The sequence below is a fragment of the Pseudophryne corroboree genome, unplaced genomic scaffold, assembly GCF_028390025.1.
Source record: "Pseudophryne corroboree isolate aPseCor3 unplaced genomic scaffold, aPseCor3.hap2 scaffold_877, whole genome shotgun sequence".
Lineage (NCBI taxonomy): Eukaryota > Metazoa > Chordata > Amphibia > Anura > Myobatrachidae > Pseudophryne > Pseudophryne corroboree.
Window position 1 is genome coordinate 12,222 of NW_026970456.1, and position 22,876 is coordinate 35,097.

The 22,876-nt window shown below is 47.1% G+C and overlaps 17 non-coding genes across 17 annotated transcripts; 12 read left to right on the top strand and 5 right to left on the bottom strand.

The window, feature by feature from the left end:
• Positions 1-2,715: 2,715 nt before the first annotated feature.
• LOC135043693 (U1 spliceosomal RNA) lies at positions 2,716-2,879 on the top strand. Its single transcript, XR_010236513.1, has one exon. It is a non-coding gene; the product is annotated as a U1 spliceosomal RNA (small nuclear RNA).
• A 152-nt stretch (positions 2,880-3,031) lies between these two features.
• On the top strand, positions 3,032-3,194 carry LOC135043716 (U1 spliceosomal RNA). Its single transcript, XR_010236535.1, has one exon. It is a non-coding gene; the product is annotated as a U1 spliceosomal RNA (small nuclear RNA).
• Positions 3,195-3,869: 675 nt separating this feature from the next.
• Positions 3,870-4,033, top strand: LOC135043708 (U1 spliceosomal RNA). The gene has a single exon (XR_010236527.1). It is a non-coding gene; the product is annotated as a U1 spliceosomal RNA (small nuclear RNA).
• Positions 4,034-4,185: 152 nt separating this feature from the next.
• LOC135043713 (U1 spliceosomal RNA) lies at positions 4,186-4,348 on the top strand. The gene has a single exon (XR_010236532.1). It is a non-coding gene; the product is annotated as a U1 spliceosomal RNA (small nuclear RNA).
• Positions 4,349-5,018: 670 nt separating this feature from the next.
• On the top strand, positions 5,019-5,182 carry LOC135043703 (U1 spliceosomal RNA). The gene has a single exon (XR_010236522.1). It is a non-coding gene; the product is annotated as a U1 spliceosomal RNA (small nuclear RNA).
• Positions 5,183-5,334: 152 nt separating this feature from the next.
• LOC135043717 (U1 spliceosomal RNA) lies at positions 5,335-5,497 on the top strand. Its single transcript, XR_010236536.1, has one exon. It is a non-coding gene; the product is annotated as a U1 spliceosomal RNA (small nuclear RNA).
• A 675-nt stretch (positions 5,498-6,172) lies between these two features.
• Positions 6,173-6,336, top strand: LOC135043709 (U1 spliceosomal RNA). The gene has a single exon (XR_010236528.1). It is a non-coding gene; the product is annotated as a U1 spliceosomal RNA (small nuclear RNA).
• A 152-nt stretch (positions 6,337-6,488) lies between these two features.
• Positions 6,489-6,651, top strand: LOC135043714 (U1 spliceosomal RNA). The gene has a single exon (XR_010236533.1). It is a non-coding gene; the product is annotated as a U1 spliceosomal RNA (small nuclear RNA).
• Positions 6,652-7,321: 670 nt separating this feature from the next.
• LOC135043704 (U1 spliceosomal RNA) lies at positions 7,322-7,485 on the top strand. Its single transcript, XR_010236523.1, has one exon. It is a non-coding gene; the product is annotated as a U1 spliceosomal RNA (small nuclear RNA).
• Positions 7,486-7,637: 152 nt separating this feature from the next.
• LOC135043725 (U1 spliceosomal RNA) lies at positions 7,638-7,800 on the top strand. Its single transcript, XR_010236543.1, has one exon. It is a non-coding gene; the product is annotated as a U1 spliceosomal RNA (small nuclear RNA).
• A 671-nt stretch (positions 7,801-8,471) lies between these two features.
• On the top strand, positions 8,472-8,635 carry LOC135043700 (U1 spliceosomal RNA). Its single transcript, XR_010236519.1, has one exon. It is a non-coding gene; the product is annotated as a U1 spliceosomal RNA (small nuclear RNA).
• A 152-nt stretch (positions 8,636-8,787) lies between these two features.
• Positions 8,788-8,950, top strand: LOC135043724 (U1 spliceosomal RNA). The gene has a single exon (XR_010236542.1). It is a non-coding gene; the product is annotated as a U1 spliceosomal RNA (small nuclear RNA).
• A 357-nt stretch (positions 8,951-9,307) lies between these two features.
• Positions 9,308-9,471, bottom strand: LOC135043701 (U1 spliceosomal RNA). Its single transcript, XR_010236520.1, has one exon. It is a non-coding gene; the product is annotated as a U1 spliceosomal RNA (small nuclear RNA).
• A 671-nt stretch (positions 9,472-10,142) lies between these two features.
• On the bottom strand, positions 10,143-10,305 carry LOC135043726 (U1 spliceosomal RNA). The gene has a single exon (XR_010236544.1). It is a non-coding gene; the product is annotated as a U1 spliceosomal RNA (small nuclear RNA).
• A 152-nt stretch (positions 10,306-10,457) lies between these two features.
• LOC135043698 (U1 spliceosomal RNA) lies at positions 10,458-10,621 on the bottom strand. The gene has a single exon (XR_010236517.1). It is a non-coding gene; the product is annotated as a U1 spliceosomal RNA (small nuclear RNA).
• A 670-nt stretch (positions 10,622-11,291) lies between these two features.
• On the bottom strand, positions 11,292-11,453 carry LOC135043721 (U1 spliceosomal RNA). The gene has a single exon (XR_010236540.1). It is a non-coding gene; the product is annotated as a U1 spliceosomal RNA (small nuclear RNA).
• A 152-nt stretch (positions 11,454-11,605) lies between these two features.
• LOC135043705 (U1 spliceosomal RNA) lies at positions 11,606-11,769 on the bottom strand. Its single transcript, XR_010236524.1, has one exon. It is a non-coding gene; the product is annotated as a U1 spliceosomal RNA (small nuclear RNA).
• Between the last annotated feature and the right edge of the window lie 11,107 nt (positions 11,770-22,876).

A 22,876-nucleotide genomic window follows, 5' to 3' on the forward strand; every position in this document is an offset into this window, starting at 1 on the left:
TGTATCATCCAGCTAGTGAGAGAGAAAACTCATGCAGGAGTGTGCCTGCTTGTCAGTGGGTTATGCACCTTGCCAGACGTCAAATCTACATAGAGCAGCTGGAGGGGACAAGAGCAGGTTTGCAAAATATAGATAGAAGAGCATATATGCTGGCACATTCTCCATGATTGTGTCAGCTTATGTTTTGGTCCACTGCACTTTCCTCAACTAAGTTTTAGCCATTTTTGTTAAGCTCAAGTGTAGTCGCTTCTCGGCATTTTGGCTGTGATCTTGTATCGTGGTTGAAGGGTCTGCTGGAGGGAGGGATTGTTTTCTTCATTGGCGAAAGACCAAAGATATTCCAGGATGGAAGGCTTGGGAACACTATCCGTTTTTCAGTTGTGGAAGAGCACAGAGGTCGGATTGGACTACATTCTATAGTAAAGGATACCTTTCTATTTATTGCCCCTCCCCTTATGTGTGTCTGTGTTACAATAAAGCTTCGGTCTTGTGATTCCCTCACCCTCTTACACTCCACACACATAGCCTTATTAACTGTTGTATTATTGTATTGTTTAAATGTATAGTGCAGTTCATGATTTATAGTGTAGGCTGGCCTGTGCTGTAGTTCTTGAACTGTACTATACCGACAGCATTTGTATTGTGTTTTATCTGTGCTGCAACACAGTACTTATGTGTGTAATGTTTATGTATGTTTTTTTGCTTCTTTATGTCAATAAAGACTGCTTTTTCAATCCAATATCTGAAAACAATCAATGTTTATCTTTGATGGCAATAGAAGTGGTATGATATTTGCTGCTTTTGAAAGGCAATATCTGATATGTCCCCTATCTGGGAACCATATATTAAATGGCTTTTCAGAAAAGGGAGATGGTAGAAGAGCTTTCAGTACTTGTAGGACCGATGCACATTTCCTATTCTAGCCTCCAAAAACAGATTCAGTTGCATTTTCCAGCGTGTTTTGGATGCGCCTTTGCAAATGTCTTACATCGACAAACTTATTCAGTACTATTTTGCAAATAGGGTTACATTGTTGCAACATTGTGTTCCCTAATTGCTTGATTTTTTAAATGCAACAATTGATAAAGACACCTGATAACTGCTCTGTGGAGTCTTATTTTGTGTCTACTTTTTATCTACATTTAATTCTCTACCTCTAATCAAGGCATTTTTAAGTGCTGGGGGCTGCCAGGATGTGAGGCCTACCTAGACTTTAGATCTGAATTTGAATGTACTTGTGAACTAACTTAATTTCCTACTTCTAAATTAATTCCTAAATTCACTACTTACATGAATCCTGTAGTTGGGCATTTTGGGACTTCGATTGTGGGCATTGTTTTGTGTCCAGACCAGCAGCAGGTGGTGTGCATTTGCTGGAAAGGCATCGAAGACCTCCGATATGCTGCATCTCCTGATGTGTGTCTCCCTCAAGTGTCTGTCAGCAAATGCCTGCTAGACACCCCATTCCAAGCTGATTGTGACATCACGGTACATGCATCATAGAACAGGCATGCTAGAACATGGGTCTTCAACCTGCGACCCTCCAGCTGCTGTGGAACTACACATCCCAGCATGCCCTGCCTCAGTTTTAGCATACCTTAATAGCAAAACTGTGGCAGGGCATGCTGGGATGTGTAGTTTCACAGCAGCTGGAGGGCCACAGGATGAAGACCCATGTGCTAAAGCCAAGCCGCAGGTACATTGAATGCTAGCAAGCTGAATATTTAAATCCTTTTATTCCGCAGCATTCCAATGTGGAAGATTCCATGGAACCAGAGATCCTTCCATTGAGAAGGACATGCTGCCTGGATGACTACACTGTGCAAATTAAATCACGGAGCCAGTTGGCTTGTGGGTGGCTCTGGTCACTGGGTGGTTGGGTGGGTGGTGTGTCGGAGGTGGAGCACATGCAAATGATTGTGTATCATCCAGCTAGTGAGAGAGAAAACTCATGCAGGAGTGTGCCTGCTTGTCAGTGGGTTATGCACCTTTCCAGACGTCAAATCTACATGGAGCAGCTGGAGAGGACAAGAGCAGGTTTGCAAAATATAGACAGAAGAGCTCTCCAGCCTAGTTTGATGTCTGTTTCCACTTCTCTTTTCTTGAGCCGCTCCCTTCTATGCCCTTGCGCACTATCCTGACTTCTCCCATCTGCTTACTTTGTGCCTTCCAACGCACAATGCGAACTACAGGTAGTGCTGCAGGGCCCACACCCTTTTACTTGCCATACAGAGCAGCTCTGGAGCTGTTACAGTGCCCAGCTTCTGCAAGAAATCAGCTTGAATGCTTCAGGGGCTGGGGCATAGCCAACATGAGCCCCGCACCGAAGGAGGGTGGAGGTGTTTAATGCGAACTATAGGTCATCCAAGCGCCGCAAAAGGCCGCCATGCCCTGCATGCCCCTTTTCTCTTTTAATATGCAGACGAGGGTTGAAGCCAACTTTGACCCACTGCTTGGATGACATCACCATATGCAAATCCATCTGCTGCAGGCCTTCCCCCAGGAATGCTTGCACTAGTTGTTGCATTTGGTTTGTTGTTTGGGGGTGCTTCAGTATTAGGCAGCCTTCTGCCCTCCCATGTTCATCTGAAAATATGTGTTCTCCCTGCAGTTGTTGTCCCCAGATGAGAGTTCCCTTGTGCTGCCTCAGTTGAATCTTCTTTACTTGACAGAGATGTGCCTGAGCATCGGCCCTCCCCAGCCCTATCCCAAATCATACTTATTTTGCATAGGAGATACCATGGTCATGAAGATTGTTCTCCCAGGGTGAGGTTCATTCATTGCATTCTGGGTATGCTGACCCCTGTGATTTCCCCAAATGTGGGAAACTTGACTGCATTATTTGTGGTAGTGGGGGACTGTGTTTGTGCTTTCCTCTGGTCAGCTCTGGTAAAAGTCAGATTTCTTTGTCTCAGATCTTCCTCTAGCCTTGTTCTTCTTTCGAGAGTTCCCTTGTGCTGCCTCAGTTGGATCTCCTTTACTTGACAGGGGGGTGCCCAAGCAGCGACCCTCCCCAGCTCTAGCCCAACTCCTACTTACCTGCCAGGTGAGATACTATGATCATGAAGGTGCTTCTCCCAGGGCAAGGCTCACCCATTGCACTCTGGGTGTGCTGCCCCTGTGATTTCCCCAAATGTGGGAAACTTGACTGCATAATTTGTGTTTCCACTGGTTGGCTTTCATATAATTCAGATCTCTTTGTCTCAGGTCTCTCTCCAGCCTAGTTTGCAGTCTGTTTCCACTTCTTTTTTTTTTGAGCCCCTCCCTTCTATACCCTTGTGCACTATCCTGACTTCTCCTCCTGTCTGCTTACTTTGTGCCTTCCAATGCACAATGCAAACTACAGGTAGTGCTGCAGGGCCCACAAACTTTTACTTGCATTACAGAGCAGCTCTGGAGCTGTTACAGTGCCAAGCTGCTGCAAGAAATCAGCTTGAATGCTTCAGGGGCTGGGGCATTGCCAACATGAGCCCCACACCGAAGGAGGGTGGGGGTGTTTAATGCGAACTAAGGGTCATCTAAGCGCCGCAAAAAGCCGCCATTCCCTGCATACCCCTTTTCTCTTTTCATATGCAGATGAGGGTTCCAGCCAACTTTGGCCCACTGCTTGGATGACATCACTGTATGCAAATCCGTCTTCTGCAGACCTTCCCCCAGGAATGCTTGTACTAGTTGTTGCATTTGGTTTGTTGTTTGGGGGTGCTTCAGTATTAGGCAGCCTTCTGCCCTCCCATGTTCATCTGAAAATATGTGTTCTCCCTGCAGTTGTTGTCCCCAGATGAGAGTTCCCTTGTGCTGCCTCAGTTGAATCTCCTTTACTTGACAGAGATGTGCCTGAGCAGCGGCCCTCCCCAGCCCTATCCCAAATCATACTTATTTTGCATAGGAGATATCATGGTAATGAAGACTGTTATCCCAGGGTGAGGTTCATTCATTGCATTCTGGGTATGCTGACCCCTGTGATTTCCCCAAATGTGGGAAACTCGACTTCATTATTTGTGGTAGTGGGGGACTGTGTTTGTGCTTTCCTCTGGTCAGCTCTGGTAAAAGTCAGATTTATTTGTCTCAGATCTTCCTCTAGCCTTGTTCTTCTTTCGAGAGTTCCCTTGTGCTGACTCAGTTGGATCTCCTTCACTTGACAGGGAAGTGCCCGAGCAGCGACCCTACCCAGCTCTAGCCCAACTCCTACTTACCTGCCAGGTGAGATACTATGATCATGAAGGTGCTTCTCCCAGGGCAAGGCTCACCCATTGCACTCTGGGTGTGCTGCTCTTGCGATTTCCCCAAATGTGGGAAACTTGACTGCATAATTTGTGTTTCCCCTGGTCGGCTCTCGTATAATTCAGATCTCTTTGTCTCAGGTCTCTCTCCAGCCTAGTTTGCTGTCTGTTTCCACTTCTCTTTTCTTGAGCCGCTCCCTTCTATGCCCTTGCGCACTATTATGACCTCTCCTGTCTGCTTACTTTGTGCCTTCCAACGTCAATGCAAACTACAGGTAGTGCTGCAGGGCCCACACCCTTTTACATGCTTTACAGAGCAGCTCTGGAGCTGTTACAGTGCCCAGCTGCTGCAAGAAATCAGCTTGAATGCTTCAGGGGCTGGGGCATAGCCAACATGAGCACCACACCGAAGGAGGGTGGAGGTGTTTAATGTGAATTAGGGGTCATCCAAGCGCCGCAAAAGGCCGCCATGCCCTGCACATCCCTTTTTTCTTTTCATATGCAGACGAGGGTTGAAGCCAACTTTGACCCACTGCTTGGATGACATCACCATATGCAAATCCATCTGCTGCAGGCCTTCCCCCAGGAATGCTTGCACTAGTTGTTGCATTTGGTTTGTTGTTTGGGGGTGCTTCAGTATTAGGCAGCCTTCTGCCCTCCCATGTTCATCTGAAAATATGTGTTCTCCCTGCAGTTGTTGTCCGCAGATGAGAGTTCCCTTGTGCTGCCTCAGTTGAATCTCCTTTACTTGACAGAGATGTGCCTGAGCAGCGGCCCTCCCCAGCTCTATCCCAAATCATACTTATTTTGCATAGGAGATACCATGGTCATGAAGATTGTTCTCCCAGATTGAGGTTCATTCATTGCATTCTGGGTATGCTGACCCCTGTGATTTCCCCAAATGTGGGAAACTTGACTGCATTATTTGTGGTAGTGGGGGACTGTGTTTGTGCTTTCCTCTGGTCAGCTCTGGTAAAAGTCAGATTTCTTTGTCTCAGATCTTCCTCTAGCCTTGTTCTTCTTTCGAGAGTTCCCTTGTGCTGCCTCAGTTGGATCTCCTTCACTTGACAGGGGGGTGCCCGAGCAGCGACCCTCCCCAGCTCTAGCCCAACTCCTACTTACCTGCCAGGTGAGATACTATGATCATGAAGGTGCTTCTCCCAGGGCAAGGCTCACCCATTGCACTCTGGGTGTGCTGCCCCTGTGATTTCCCCAAATGTGGGAAACTTGACTGCATAATTTGTGTTTCCACTGGTTGGCTTTCATATAATTCAGATCTCTTTGTCTCAGGTCTCTCTCCAGCCTAGTTTGCAGTCTGTTTCCACTTCTTTTTTTTTTGAGCCCCTCCCTTCTATACCCTTGTGCACTATCCTGACTTCTCCTCCTGTCTGCTTACTTTGTGCCTTCCAATGCACAATGCAAACTACAGGTAGTGCTGCAGGGCCCACAAACTTTTACTTGCATTACAGAGCAGCTCTGGAGCTGTTACAGTGCCAAGCTGCTGCAAGAAATCAGCTTGAATGCTTCAGGGGCTGGGGCATTGCCAACATGAGCCCCACACCGAAGGAGGGTGGGGGTGTTTAATGCGAACTAAGGGTCATCTAAGCGCCGCAAAAAGCCGCCATTCCCTGCATACCCCTTTTCTCTTTTCATATGCAGATGAGGGTTCCAGCCAACTTTGGCCCACTGCTTGGATGACATCACTGTATGCAAATCCGTCTTCTGCAGACCTTCCCCCAGGAATGCTTGTACTAGTTGTTGCATTTGGTTTGTTGTTTGGGGGTGCTTCAGTATTAGGCAGCCTTCTGCCCTCCCATGTTCATCTGAAAATATGTGTTCTCCCTGCAGTTGTTGTCCCCAGATGAGAGTTCCCTTGTGCTGCCTCAGTTGAATCTCCTTTACTTGACAGAGATGTGCCTGAGCAGCGGCCCTCCCCAGCCCTATCCCAAATCATACTTATTTTGCATAGGAGATATCATGGTAATGAAGACTGTTATCCCAGGGTGAGGTTCATTCATTGCATTCTGGGTATGCTGACCCCTGTGATTTCCCCAAATGTGGGAAACTCGACTTCATTATTTGTGGTAGTGGGGGACTGTGTTTGTGCTTTCCTCTGGTCAGCTCTGGTAAAAGTCAGATTTATTTGTCTCAGATCTTCCTCTAGCCTTGTTCTTCTTTCGAGAGTTCCCTTGTGCTGACTCAGTTGGATCTCCTTCACTTGACAGGGAAGTGCCCGAGCAGCGACCCTACCCAGCTCTAGCCCAACTCCTACTTACCTGCCAGGTGAGATACTATGATCATGAAGGTGCTTCTCCCAGGGCAAGGCTCACCCATTGCACTCTGGGTGTGCTGCTCTTGCGATTTCCCCAAATGTGGGAAACTTGACTGCATAATTTGTGTTTCCCCTGGTCGGCTCTCGTATAATTCAGATCTCTTTGTCTCAGGTCTCTCTCCAGCCTAGTTTGCTGTCTGTTTCCACTTCTCTTTTCTTGAGCCGCTCCCTTCTATGCCCTTGCGCACTATTATGACCTCTCCTGTCTGCTTACTTTGTGCCTTCCAACGTCAATGCAAACTACAGGTAGTGCTGCAGGGCCCACACCCTTTTACATGCTTTACAGAGCAGCTCTGGAGCTGTTACAGTGCCCAGCTGCTGCAAGAAATCAGCTTGAATGCTTCAGGGGCTGGGGCATAGCCAACATGAGCACCACACCGAAGGAGGGTGGAGGTGTTTAATGTGAATTAGGGGTCATCCAAGCGCCGCAAAAGGCCGCCATGCCCTGCACATCCCTTTTTTCTTTTCATATGCAGACGAGGGTTGAAGCCAACTTTGACCCACTGCTTGGATGACATCACCATATGCAAATCCATCTGCTGCAGGCCTTCCCCCAGGAATGCTTGCACTAGTTGTTGCATTTGGTTTGTTGTTTGGGGGTGCTTCAGTATTAGGCAGCCTTCTGCCCTCCCATGTTCATCTGAAAATATGTGTTCTCCCTGCAGTTGTTGTCCGCAGATGAGAGTTCCCTTGTGCTGCCTCAGTTGAATCTCCTTTACTTGACAGAGATGTGCCTGAGCAGCGGCCCTCCCCAGCTCTATCCCAAATCATACTTATTTTGCATAGGAGATACCATGGTCATGAAGATTGTTCTCCCAGATTGAGGTTCATTCATTGCATTCTGGGTATGCTGACCCCTGTGATTTCCCCAAATGTGGGAAACTTGACTGCATTATTTGTGGTAGTGGGGGACTGTGTTTGTGCTTTCCTCTGGTCAGCTCTGGTAAAAGTCAGATTTCTTTGTCTCAGATCTTCCTCTAGCCTTGTTCTTCTTTCGAGAGTTCCCTTGTGCTGCCTCAGTTGGATCTCCTTCACTTGACAGGGGGGTGCCCGAGCAGCGACCCTCCCCAGCTCTAGCCCAACTCCTACTTACCTGCCAGGTGAGATACTATGATCATGTAGGTGCTTCTCCCAGGGCAAGGCTCACCCATCGCACTCTGGGTGTGCTGCCCCTGTGATTTCCCAAAATGTGGGAAACTTGACTGCATAATTTGTGTTTCCCCTGGTCGGCTCTCGTATAATTCAGATGTCTTTGTCTCAGGTCTCTCTCCAGCCTAGTTTGCTGTCTGTTTCCACTTCTCTTTTCTTGAGCCGCTCCCTTCTATGCCCTTGCGCACTATCCTGACTTCTCCCGTCTGCTTACTTTGTGCCTTCCAACGCACAATGCGAACTACAGGTAGTGCTGCAGGGCCCACACCCTTTTACTTGCCTTACAGAGCAGCTCTGGAGCTGTTACAGTGCCCAGCTGCTGCAAGAAATCAGCTTGAATGCTTCAGGGGCTGGGGCATAGCCAACATGAGCCCCACACCGAAGGAGGGTGGAGGTGTTTAATGCGAACTAGGGGTCATCCAAGCGCCGCAAAAGGCCGCCATGCCCTGCACGCCCCTCTTCTCTATTCATATGCAGATGAGGGTTGAAGCCAACTTTGACCCACTGCTTGGATGACATCACCATATGCAAATCCATCTGCTGCAGGCCTTCCCCCAGGAATGCTTGCACTAGTTGTTGCATTTGGTTTGTTGTTTGGGGGTGCTTCAGTATTAGGCAGCCTTCTGCCCTCCCATGTTCATCTGAAAATATGTGTTCTCCCTGCAGTTGTTGTCCCCAGATGAGAGTTCCCTTGTGCTGCCTCAGTTGAATCTCCTTTACTTGACAGAGATGTGCCTGAGCAGCGGCCCTCCCCAGCTTTATCCCAAATTATACTTATTTTGCATAGGAGATACCATGGTCATGAAGATTGTTTTCCCAGGGTGAGGTTCATTCATTGCATTCTGGGTATGCTGACCCCTGTGATTTCCCCAAATGTGGGAAACTGGACTGCATTATTTGTGGTAGTGAGGGACTGTGTTTGTGCTTTCCTCTGGTCAGCTCTGGTAAAAGTCAGATTTCTTTGTCTCAGATCTTCCTCTAGCCTTGTTCTTCTTTCGAGAGTTCTCTTGTGCTGCCTCAGTTGGATCTCCTTCACTTGACAGGGGGGTGCCCGAGCAGCGACCCTCCCCAGCTCTAGCCCAACTCCTACTTACCTGCCAGGTGAGATACTATGATCATGAAGGTGCTTCTCCCAGGGCAAGGCTCACCCATTGCACTCTGGGTGTGCTACTCCTGCGGTTTCCCCAAATGTTGGACACTTGACTGCATAATTTGTGTTTCACCTGGTCGGCTCTCGTATAATTCAGATCTCTTTGTCTCAGGTCTCTCTCCAGCCTAATTTGCAGTCTGTTTCCACTTCTCTTTTCTTGAGTTGCTCCCTTCTATGCCCTTGCGCACTATCCTGACTTCTCCTGTCTGCTTACTTTGTGCCTTCCAACGCACAATGCAAACTACAGGTAGTGCTGCAGGGCCCACACCCTTTTACTTGCCTTACAGAGCAGCTTTGGAGCTGTTACAGTGCCCAGCTGCTGCAAGAAATCAGCTTGAATGCTTCAGGGGCTGGGGCATAGCCATCATGAGCCCCACACCGAGGGAGCAACTCGAAAGAAGAACAAGGCTAGAGGAAGATCTGAGACAAAGAAATCTGACTTTTACCAGAGCTGACCAGAGGAAAGCACAAACACAGTCCCTCACTACCACAAATAATGCAGTCCAGTTTCCCACATTTGGGGAAATCACAGGGGTCAGCATACCCAGAATGCAATGAATGAACCTCACCCTGGGAAAACAATCTTCATGACCATGGTATCTCCTATGCAAAATAAGTATGATTTGGGATAGAGCTGGGGAGGGCCGCTGCTCAGGCACATCTCTGTCAAGTAAAGGAGATTCAACTGAGGCAGCACAAGGGAACTCTCATCTGGGGACAACAACTGCAGGGAGAACACATATTTTCAGTTGAACATGGGAGGGCAGAAGGCTGCCTAATACTGAAGCACCCCCAAACAACAAACCAAATGCAACAACTAGTGCAAGCATTCCTGGGGGAAGGCCTGCAGCAGATGGATTTGCATATGGTGATGTCATCCAAGCAGTGGGTCAAAGTTGGCTTCAACCCTCATCTGCATATGAATAGAGAAGAGGGGCGTGCAGGGCATGGCGGCCTTTTGCGGCGCTTGGATGACCCCTAGTTCGCATTAAACACCTCCACCCTCCTTCGGTGTAGGGCTCATGTTGGCTATGCCCCAGCCCCTGAAGCATTCAAGCTGATTTCTTGCAGCAGCTGGGCACTGTAACAGCTCCAGAGCTGCTCTGTAAGGCAAGTAAAAGGGTGTGGGCCCTGCAGCACTACCTGTAGTTCGCATTGTGCGTTGGAAGGCACAAAGTAAGCAGACGGGAGAAGTCAGGATAGTGCGCAAGGGCATAGAAGGGAGCGGCTCAAGAAAAGAGAAGTGGAAACAGACAGCAAACTAGGCTGGAGAGAGACCTGAGACAAAGACATCTGAATTATACGAGAGCCGACCAGGGGAAACACAAATTATGCAGTCAAGTTTCCCACATTTGGAGAAATCACAGGGGCAGCACACCCAGAGTGCGATGGGTGAGCCTTGCCCTGGGAGAAGCACCTACATGATCATAGTATCTCACCTGGCAGGTAAGTAGGAGTTGGGCTAGAGCTGGGGAGGGTCGCTGCTCGGGCACCCCCCTGTCAAGTGAAGGAGATCCAACTGAGGCAGCACAAGGGAACTCTCGAAAGAAGAACAAGGCTAGAGGAAGATCTGAGACAAAGAAATCTGACTTTTACCAGAGCTGACCAGAGGAAAGCACAAACACAGTCCCCCACTACCACAAATAATGCAGTCAAGTTTCCCACATTTGGGGAAATCACAGGGGTCAGCATACCCAGAATGCAATGAATGAACCTCAACCTGGGAGAACAATCTTCATGACCATGGTATCTCCTATGCAAAATAAGTATGATTTGGGATAGAGCTGGGGAGGGCCGCTGCTCAGGCACATCTCTGTCAAGTAAAGGAGATTCAACTGAGGCAGCACAAGGGAACTCTCATCTGGGGACAACAACTGCAGGGAGAACACATATTTTCAGATGAACATGGGAGGGCAGAAGGCTGCCTAATACTGAAGCACCCCCAAACAACAAACCAAATGCAACAACTAGTGCAAGCATTCCTGGGGGAAGGCCTGCAGCAGATGGATTTGCATATGGTGATGTCATCCAAGCAGTGGGTCAAAGTTGGCTTCAACCCTCGTCTGCATATGAAAAGAAAAAAGGGATGTGCAGGGCATGGCGGCCTTTTGCGGCGCTTGGATGACCCCTAATTCACATTAAACACCTCCACCCTCCTTCGGTGTGGGGCTCATGTTGGCTATGCCCCAGCCCCTGAAGCATTCAAGCTGATTTCTTGCAGCAGCTGGGCACTGTAACAGCTCCAGAGCTGCTCTGTAAAGCATGTAAAAGGGTGTGGGCCCTGCAGCACTACCTGTAGTTTGCATTGACGTTGGAAGGCACAAAGTAAGCAGACAGGAGAGGTCATAATAGTGCGCAAGGGCATAGAAGGGAGCGGCTCAAGAAAAGAGAAGTGGAAACAGACAGCAAACTAGGCTGGAGAGAGACCTGAGACAAAGAGATCTGAATTATACGAGAGCCGACCAGGGGAAACACAAATTATGCAGTCAAGTTTCCCACATTTGGGGAAATCGCAAGAGCAGCACACCCAGAGTGCAATGGGTGAGCCTTGCCCTGGGAGAACACCTTCATGATCATAATATCTCACCTGGCAGGTAAGTAGGAGTTGGGCTAGAGCTGGGTAGGGTCGCTGCTCGGGCACTTCCCTGTCAAGTGAAGGAGATCCAACTGAGTCAGCACAAGGGAACTCTCGAAAGAAGAACAAGGCTAGAGGAAGATCTGAGACAAAGAAATCTGACTTTTACCAGAGCTGACCAGAGGAAAGCACAAACACAGTCCCCCACTACCACAAATAATGCAGTCAAGTTTCCCACATTTGGGGAAATCACAGGGGTCAGCATACCCAGAATGCAATGAATGAACCTCACCCTGGGATAACAGTCTTCATTACCATAATATCTCCTATGCAAAATAAGTATGATTTGGGATAGGGCTGGGGAGGGCCGCTGCTCAGGCACATCTCTGTCAAGTAAAGGAGATTCAACTGAGGCAGCACAAGGGAACTCTCATCTGGGGACAACAACTGCAGGGAGAACACATATTTTCAGATGAACATGGGAGGGCAGAAGGCTGCCTAATACTGAAGCACCCCCAAACAACAAACCAAATGCAACAACTAGTACAAGCATTCCTGGGGGAAGGTCTGCAGAAGATGTATTTGCATACAGTGATGTCATCCAAGCAGTGGGCCAAAGTTGGCTGGAACCCTCATCTGCATATGAAAAGAGAAAAGGGGTATGCAGGGAATGTATAACAAAGAATCTGTCTAGTTTTATCCACGTGTCGCGCAGTCTAAAACAAGGCTGCACAATAGCCCCCGCAACCAGGATAAGTGCCTCTCCAGAGCACCAGAAATGAATGAACAATAAACAAATTAGGCTGCGGGTACCAACAGGCACCTAGTAACAGTGCATAAATGAATGCATAAAGTGCTTGCATGCAATAAAAAAACAAAACATACAACCCTTAAGGTCACCGTGAAAGTCCAGGTTCTTACTCCTCACTCCTCCTCCTCTCAATGTAGTAGCATGTAAAACAGAGGGGAGAGGGGAACCACATGTGCAATAAAGTTTTTTAATGACACATATCGGGGAACATGGACATAACACAATAAACAGGTAGGGTAAAAATGTGCAGAATGATTCTCCAAAATGTGACAGCCACAAAGAGATATGCAGAGCAATTACCAGAGGGTTTGAGAACCCAAAAAAGTTCTCAAACAAGTTCTTTTAAATCCCAAAACCGCCCGGGCTGGAGCTGGAAAGTCCTCTGGTTCTTAGAAGTGCAGACCACCGTAAATGCCAGTCACAGATGGAATACGCCGACGCGTTTCAACTCCTATTCCTGGAGTCTTTTTCGAGGCTGAATACTCACTGCACCACACATCCAGATTTAAATAGCAAATCACAGCCAGATTCCAAATTGATTCCACCTGGCGTCATGTTCGGAAACCGCCGGGTTACCATAGCAACCTGAACTCCCACTCCGTCACTTCCGCCTCCGGAGTCCTAGATCTTTTTCTCGTAGTCGCTAGGTCTAGCGATACGTCACTTCCGGTTACGTCGTCTTGGAGTCCGTTGTCATGACAACTTGCCGCACAACGCTCATCTCTCTTCAGTATACTTCTATTCCAATGTCCGTAATCAGAGATAAGCTGGCGTAGACTTCTTTACAGTCAATTAAAAGTGTTTAATTAACATATAAAATCCACCTTATATCTACTGGTTCCAATATTAAATAACTGATCAGACAAATAGTGGTTCTAGAATAAAAAGATAAATATGGTAAAGCAAAAAAAAAAATATACTAAAATGCATATATAAAATCAGATTAAAATAGCACCTACATGAACCACTTCAATTCAAAATCATTAGGCAGCACAAGGGAACTCTCATCTGGGGACAACAACTGCAGGGAGAACACATATTTTCAGATGAACATGGGAGGGCAGAAGGCTGCCTAACACTGAAGCACCCCCAAACAACAAACCAAATGCAACAACTAGTGCAAGCATTCCTGCGGGAAGGCCTGCAGCAGATGGATTTGCATATGGTGATGTCATCCAAGCAGTGGGTCAAAGTTGGCTTCAACCCTCGTCTGCATATGAAAAGAGAAAAGGGGCGTGCAGGGCATGGCGGCCTTTTGCGGCGCTTGGATGACCTATAGTTTGCATTAAACACCTCCACCCTCCTTCGGTGTGGGGCTCATGTTGGCTATGCCCCAGCCCCTGAAGCATTCAAGCTGATTTCTTGCAGAAGCTGGGCACTGTAACAGCTCCAGAGCTGCTCTGTATGGCAAGTAAAAGGGTGTGGGCCCTGCAGCACTACCTGTAATTCGCATTGTGCGTTGGAAGGCACAAAGTAAGCAGATGGGAGAAGTCAGGATAGTGCGCAAGGGCATAGAAGGGAGCGGCTCAAGAAAAGAGAAGTGGAAACAGACAGCAAACTAGGCTGGAGAGCTCTTCTGTCTATATTTTGCAAACCTGCTCTTGTCCTCTCCAGCTGCTCCATGTAGATTTGACGTCTGGAAAGGTGCATAACCCACTGACAAGCAGGCACACTCCTGCATGAGTTTTCTCTCTCACTAGCTGGATGATACACAATCATTTGCATGTGCTCCACCTCCGACACACCACCCACCCAACCACCCAGTGACCAGAGCCACCCACAAGCCAACTGGCTCCGTGATTTAATTTGCACAGTGTAGTCATCCAGGCAGCATGTCCTTCTCAATGGAAGGATCTCTGGTTCCATGGAATCTTCCACATTGGAATGCTGCGGAATAAAAAGGATTTAAATATTCAGCTTGCTAGCATTCAATGTACCTGCGGCTTGGCTTTAGCACATGGGTCTTCATCCTGTGGCCCTCCAGCTGCTGTGAAACTACACATCCCAGCATGCCCTGCCACAGTTTTGCTATTAAGGTATGCTAAAACTGAGGCTGGGATGTGTAGTTCCACAGCAGCTGGAGGGTCGCAGGTTGAAGACCCATGTTCTAGCATGCCTGTTCTATGATGCATGTACCGTGATGTCACAATCAGCTTGGAATGGGGTGTCTAGCAGGCATTTGCTGACAGACACTTGAGGGAGACACACATCAGGAGATGCAGCATATCGGAGGTCTTCGATGCCTTTCCAGCAAATGCACACCACCTGCTGCTGGTCTGGAGACAAAACAATGCCCACAATCGAAGTCCCAAAATGCCCAACTACAGGATTCATGTAAGTAGTGAATTTAGGAATGAATTTAGAAGTAGGAAATTAAGTTAGTTCACAAGTACATTCAAATTCAGATCTAAAGTCTAGGTAGGCCTCACGTCCTGGCAGCCCCCAGCACTTAAAAATGCCTTGATTAGAGGTAGAGAATTCAATGTAGATAAAAAGTAGATACAAAATAAGACTCCACAGAGCAGTTATCAGGTGTCTTTATCAATTGTTGCATTTAAAAAATCAAGCAATTAGGGAACACAATGTTGCAACAATGTAACCCTATTTGCAAAATAGTACTGAATAAGTTTGTCGATGTAAGACATTTGCAAAGGCGCATCCAAAACACGCTGGAAAATGCAACTGAATCTGTTTTTGGAGGCTAGAATAGGAAATGTGCATCGGTCCTACAAGTACTGAAAGCTCTTCTACCATCTCCCTTTTCTGAAAAGCCATTTAATATATGGTTCCCAGATAGGGGACATATCAGATATTGCCTTTCAAAAGCAGCAAATATCATACCACTTCTATTGCCATCAAAGATAAACATTGATTGTTTTCAGATATTGTATTGAAAAAGCAGTCTTTATTGACATAAAGAAGCAAAAAAACATACATAAACATTACACACATAAGTACTGTGTTGCAGCACAGATAAAACACAATACAAATGCTGTCGGTATAGTACAGTTCAAGAACTACAGCACAGGCCAGCCTACACTATAAATCATGAACTGCACTATACATTTAAACTATACAATAATACAACAGTTAATAAGGCTATGTGTGTGGAGTGTAAGAGGGTGAGGGAATCACAAGACCGAAGCTTTATTGTAACACAGACACATACAAGGGGAGGGGCAATAAATAGAAAGGTATCCTTTACTATAGAATGTAGTCTAATCCGACCTCTGTGCTCTTCCACAACTGAAAAACGGATAGTGTTCCCAAGCCTTCCATCCTGGAATATCTTTGGTTTTTCGCCAATGAAGAAAACAATCCCTCCCTCCAGCAGACCCTTCAACCACGATACAAGATCACAGCCAAAAGGCCGAGAAGCAACTACACTTGAGCTTAACAAAAATGGCTAAAACTTAGTGGAGGAAAGTGCAGTGCACCAAAACATAAGCTGACACAATCATGGAGAATGTGCCAGCATATATGCTCTTCTATCTATATTTTGCAAACCTGCTCTTGTCCCCTCCAGCTGCTCTATGTAGATTTGACGTCTGGCAAGGTGCATAACCCACTGACAAGCAGGCACACTCCTGCATGAGTTTTCTCTCTCACTAGCTGGATGATACACAATCATTTGCATGTGCTCAACCTCCGACACACCACCCACCCAACCACCCAGTCACCAGAGCCACCCACAAACCAACTGGCTCCGTGATTTAATTTGCACAGTGTAGTCATCCAGGCAGCATGTCCTTCTCAATGGAAGGATCTCTGGTTCCATGGAATCTTCCACATTGGAATGCTGCGGAACAAAAAGGATTTAAATATTCAGCTTGCTAGCATTCAATGTACCTGCGGCTTGGCTCTAGCACATGGGTCTTCATCCTGTGGCCCTCCAGCTGCTGTGAAACTACACATCCCAGCATGCCCTGCCACAGTTTTGCTATTAAGGTATGCTAAAACTGAGGCAGGGCATGCTGGGATGTGTAGTTCCACAGCAGCTGGAGGGTCGCAGGTTGAAGGCCCATGTTCTAGCATGCCTGTTCTATGATGCATGTACCGTGATGTCACAATCAGCTTGGAATGGGGTGTCTAGCAGGCATTTGCTGACAGACACTTGAGGGAGACACACATCAGGAGATGCAGCATATCGGAGGTCTTCGATGCCTTTCCAGCAAATGCACACCACCTGCTGCTGGTCTGGACACAAAACAATGCCCACAATCGAAGTCCCAAAATGCCCAACTACAGGATTCATGTAAGTAGTGAATTTAGGAATGAATTTAGAAGTAGGAAATTAAGTTAGTTCACAAGTACATTCAAATTCAGATCTAAAGTCTAGGTAGGCCTCACGTCCTGGCAGCCCCCAGCATTTAAAAATGCCTTGATTAGAGGTAGGGAATTATATGTAGATTAGAAGTAGACACAAAATAAGACTCCACAGAGCAATTATCAGGTGTCTTTATCAATTGTTGCATTTAAAAAAATCAAGCAATTAGGGAACACAATGTTGCGACAATGTAACCCTATTTGCAAAATAGTACTGAATAAGTTTGTCGATGTAAGACATTTGCAAAGGCGCAAACAAAACACGCTGGAAAATGCAACTGAATCTGTTTTTGGAGGTTAGAATAGATGCAGGATCAAGTAGCTCAATGGGTAGGGTATTTGATTAGAATTCAACAGGTTATAGGTTTGAATCCTGGGTATGATAGTTTGAGGTGTTATTTAATAAAGTATGTTTATATATTAGTCACACATGGCTTACTTGTACAAATGGCATGTCACCAGTTAGTGCTGACTGCTGATATGCCATTTGCACAAACACGCCATGTGTGACTGTATATGCATTTAAGGAGGGCACCCCGGCAATACCACAAACCATTGAGTGTCAAGTATACTAGATATATCTTCATATCTCATGTGCTTTCTCTGAGACCAATCTTGTTATGCCCCTTCCCCACAAGGCATGCGCCTTTTGTCCATATTGCAAAAATGGGGAGGGGGGGGGGGCATATAATTATCTGTCACAGGGCACCAAAAAGTCTAGTTATGGCTCTGGTATGCATTATGTAATCTGGCAGACCATATCTCCAACACTGGCTGGTTGGAATAGAAATCCGGTTATCTATGTGAGCAAATGACCATCAACGATTTACTCTCAAACACTAGAAAATGGACAAAAATGGTCCCCTAAACAAATTGGTTAAATTTTGGGTTTAACCAATTTGTGTAATGACCATTTTTGACCACTTTTCTAGTGTTTGGGAGCAAATGGTTAATTGACATTTGCTCCTATACATTACCAGATTTTCATTCCATCCATCCAGACTGGATAGATAGCCTGACAGATAATTGTGTAGTGTACGCCCAGGATAACTGTCAGTTGTGCTTTCTTTTATGACGGCACATAAATGGGTGGGCAGATCCAGAGCAAGCACTGCTCACTCATGCATAGTTGTCAACTGATGTGAAGTTCCAGGGGGCAATCTCAGTTATAAAGAAAAGTATCTGGAAATTGTCCCTGGTTTAAAAAAAAAATAAAAAAAAATTGATCAACTCCATTTATTTAGTATGATATCCCAGGTGATAGGATGCCGGCAGTCAGAACAACATACTTTATTAAATAACACATCTCAAACTACCATACCCAGGATTCAAACCTATAACCTGTTGAATTCTAATCAAACACCCTACCTATTGAGCTATTTGATCCTGCATAAAAATTGTGAACATTATATGAAGCTATTGGTACTTTGAAAAAAAAAGTATCAGCATTACAACGCAGGAGATCCATGCAGTTTGCAGCCACACACTACATGTATCTGCTCAGCCACAATGCTGATTATTTCTTCACAAAGTACAAGGTGAGCTCCAAACAGAATTCTCTAGCTTAGAATTATGCCAAACCTAGAAGTCGGGCCCCCCACCCTGGGATCCCCCAGAGGGAGGCCTGCACCGTCATGCGGCAGGCTTGTCCGTTTTGGAAGCAGGCTGATGGGCAGCCCAGGCTTGCTTCAGTCTGGGCTTGGCAGGTCTGGAAGCATGAGCTTGCTTTGGGTATGCCTGACCTTGGGTACGCTTTACCTTGAGGATGAAAGGGCCAAGGGAAAGTACTTTTAGCCTTCTGCGTGGTAGGAGTCATACTAGGTAGGCAAGCTGTTTTAGCAGTAGCCAGATCAGCTACAATCTTATTGAGGTCTTCTCCAAAGAGAGTGTCTCCCTTGAAAGGAAGCACCTCCAGGGTTTTCTTGGAATCCATATCCACCGACCAGGATCTCAACCAGCTGTATAAAGTATTACCTTGGAACTGGCTCTCCACTCCCCATTATCTGGTTATCATGGCTTCCTCCGCCAGTGTCCAGACTCGCTTGCTGAAGCTCGGCCACTTCTTCCTAGCAGCAGGCTCCTGGATCACTGGGCAGCAGAGGTGCTTGGGAGCCGGAAGGGGGCGGAGCAATCAGGCAGGCAGTTGCAGTGCTGCCCAGCTATCTGTGGTGTGAGAAGAAGCAGGGGCACCCCACCGCTGGCAGTGCTGCAGCTAGCGGTGGTGGCAGCGGCGAGGCTGCTGGGCTGGGTCTTGAAAAAGGTGGAAAGAAGGGTGTTACGGCATGGAATGTACAAACTGCGAGACCCTGCTGGTAGCGCCTTTGTCTATTTAGTAGGAAGGGCACGTAACAGCCGGAGGGCAATGGAGGAAGCCCCTTTAGGGCTGGAGCCCGGCGGCAACTGACTCCGTTGTCTCTGGCAGTTCCGCCCCTGGACTAGAGGAATGGTCAAGAACATGGCAACATTTAATGCCAAAAAATGCAAAATCATACACGTCTCAAAAATACAAAGGCTAACTATAATATTAAGGGCATTATAATGGCAAGAGGAAAGCTATCTAAGTATTACTATTTCAGGTGAGCAATGTAACAAAGCAATAGGAAAGGCAAGTCAGATGCTTGTTTGCATAGGTAAAGAACCAGTAGCAGAAAAAAGTAATACAGGTTGAGTATCCCATATCCAAATATTCCGAAATACGGAATATTCCGAAATACGGACTTTTTTGAGTGAGACTGAGATAGTGAAACCTTTGTTTTTTGATGGCTCAGTGTACACAAACTTTGTTTAATACTCAAAGTTATTAAAAATATTGTATTAAATGAACTTCAGACTGTGTGTATAAGGTGTATATGACACATAAATGAATTCTGTGAATGTACACACACTTTGTTTAATGCACAAAGTTATAAAAAATATTGGCTAAAATGACCTTCAGGCTGTGTGTATATGGTATATATGAAACATAAATGCATTCTGTGCTTAGATTTAGGTCCCATCACCATAATATCTCGTTATGGTATGCAATTATTCCAAAATACAGAAAAATCCGATATCCAAAATTCCTCTGGTCCCAAGCATTTTGGATAAGGGATACTCAACCTGTAATGCCACTGTATAGGTCCTTGGTACAGCCACATTTAGAATCCTGTGTTCAGTTCCAGAAGCCATATCTCAAGTCCTGTTGGAGAAAGAGCACTATATAAATAAATAGTATCAAAATTTGTTTCACGGCACCCCTAGGCCAAAGTTTTTTTTATTGAGAAATTCAGAAAAAAATATAAAATCAAGTAAATTGTGTTTATAGCATGTCATCCTCAGGTTCAGTTATGTTGTGAGGGAATGGTTTTGCCAATTTAATAAAGTATAAATAATTTTAATTGGTCCTGGACCACCAAACTATGCTACCAGTGCAAGAACCCCAGTTTGGAAACTACTGCCATAAAATAAACCTTTTTTGTTTTTTTTAAACTACATGTAATACACCTTAGATCTCAGTTCCTAAAAGGTTTTAAACCCTTGCATACAGTAAACTACACATATTTAAAAATCCTACACCGGGCACAAGTGCTCACGGGCCAATTTCATGGCAGTCTCGGATAGGAGGGCATTGTGGATTCACCAAGGGAATGCTGATGCTGACTCCAAGAAGCCTCTTCAAGATCGCAGGAGCAGAGTCCTCTGCTTCTGCCAAATCCACTGCATGACGCTGGGGCTCTCTTGCAGGAGCCCACACCAGTGGGGGGCACCAGGGGCGAAACTACTGGCAGGGCAGGCAGTGCATTGCACTGGGGCCCCGCCGCACTCAAGGGCCCACAGCCGCCGGCATTACAATGAGTCACAATGACTCATTGTATCATGCCGCAGCCGCACACCAGCGCTCCCGTCAGGTATGCGTCCTGCGACTCCCGCCGCCCGCCCGTCGTAACGAACAGATCAGGCCAGGGCACTACGGGCAGCAGCCGCAGCACCAGACACGCTGCCGCCTCTGTAACACACGAAGAGGGAGGAGGGTCGCTTGGAGATGAGAGGAGCAGCGGCACGGGGGGGAGGAGGAGGAGGAGGGAGGTGAAGGAAGGAGCCGCAGCAGCGCTTTGTTACTGGTGGAGGCGCTGCTGCTGCTGCCCCTCTGCTTCACTATAGGCTGTCTTCCGAGAACAGCCTATAGTGAAGCAGAGGGGCAGCAGCAGCAGCGCCTCCACCAATAAGACAGCGCTGCTGCGGCTCCCTCCTCCACCTCCCTCCTCCTCCTTCTCTACTGCCCGGGAATCGTCAAGCTGCACGAGAAGCCTGAGCCAGCGGAGAGGGTAAGTATAATTCTTCTTTCTTTCTTTCTTTCTTTCTTTCTTTCTTTCTTTCTTTCTTTCTTTCGACTCTTTCTTTCTTTGTTGGGACTGCCTGCCGCTATGTGTAAAAAGGGGGAATCTGCCTGCCGCTATGTGTAAAAAGGGGGAATCTGCCTGCCGCTATGTGTAAAAAGGGGGAATCTGCCTGCCGCTATGTGTAAAAAGGGGGAATCTGCCTGCAGCTATGTGTAAAAGGGGGGAATCTGCCTGCAGCTATGTGTTAAAAGGGGGAATCTGCCTGCAGCTATGTGTAAAAAGGGGGACTGCCTGCCGCAATGTGTAAAAAGGGGGAATCTGCCTGCCGCTATGTGTAAAAAGGGGGAATCTGCCTGCAGCTATGTGTAAAAAGGGGGACTGCCTGCCGCAATGTGTAAAAAGGGGGAATCTGCCTGCCGCAATGTGTAAAAAGGGGGAAGCTGCTTGCCGCAATGTGTAAAAAGGGGGAATCTGCTTGCCGCAATGTGTAACAAGGGGGAATCTGCCTGCCGTAATGTGTAACAAGGGGGATGCTGTCTGCCGTAATGTGTAACAAGGGCACGCTGTCTGCCATAATGTGTAACAAGGGCAAGCTGTCTGCTGTAATGTGTAACAAGGGCAAGCTGTCTGCTGTAATGTGTAACAAGGGCAAGCTGTCTGCTGTAATGTGTAAAAAGTGTACGATGTCTGCCATTATGTGTAACAAGGGCAGGCTGACTGCTGTTATGTGAAAAAAGTGTACGCTGTCTGCCGCTATGTTTAACAAGGGCAGGCTGTCTGCCGTTATGTGTAAAAAGTGTACGCTGTCTGCCGCTATGTTTAACAAGGGCAGGCTGTCTGCCGTTATGTGAAAAAAATGTACGCTGTCTGCCGCTATGTGTAACAAGGGCACGCTGTCTGCCGTTGTGTAAAAAAGGGGGATGCTGTCTGCCGTAATGTGTAAAAAGGGGACGCTGTCTGCTGTAATGTGTAAAAAGAGGACGCTGTCTGCTGTAATGTGTAAAAAGAGGAATCTGTCCGCCGTGAGGTGTAAAAGGGTCTCTACCTGGTGTAGTGGTGCTACTGTGCGGCGTAATTTGAATAATGGAGACTACTGTGCACCGTTTTATGAATTGGTATTATTTTGTGGCCACACCCCTTAACCACGAAGCCACGCCACTATGTTTTTTTGCGCGCGCCTACAGCGCGCACTGCCCCTGTTTTGCATGCAGGGGTGGGGCTCCAATGCAGTTTCTTGCACACACTGCTAAAATGTCTAGTTACGGCACTGTTGCTAGGTATCCACTTCCCTGAGCAGGCCCCCCTCACCAGATCCTCTCCAGGGGTGAGGGGGTGGACTTGGATGGGAAGGGATGGGGGGGGGGGGCCCAAGCCATTTTGTCGCACATGGGCCCACTGCTCGCTAGTTCCACCACTGGGGGGCACGTCTAAAACTCTTCAGTCAGTTCTGGATTCATTCGGACCTGGACTCGTGGGTTTTACAAATAGTGTCCCAAGGGTACAAACTGGGGTTTCAAGAAGTTCCCCCTCACCGATTGTTCAAATCAGCCTTAGTCAGCAGGGAGAAGGTTTTTATTCAAGCCTCTTCGTGGTCCCGAAGCCGGACGGCTCAGTCAGACCAATCTTAAATCTGAAATCCCTTAATTTCTACCTAAAGAAATTCAATTTCAAGATGGAATCTCTCAGGGTAGTGATCTCCAGTCCGGGGGATAAAGGAGATTTCCTGGTTTTGGTAGACATAAAGGATGCCTACTTACATGTTCCCATTTAGCCACTGCATCAAGCTACCTGAGGTTTGCAATTCAGGATTGTCATTACCAATTTCAGACGTTGCCGTTTGGTCTGTCCACGGCTCCGAGGATTTTCACCAGGGTGATGGCGGAAATGATGGTTCTCCTTCGCAAGCAAGGAGTCACAATTATCCCGTACTTGGATGATCTCCTGATAAAGGCGAGATCCAGGTACCAGTTGGTGCAAAACATCTACTCTCCCTG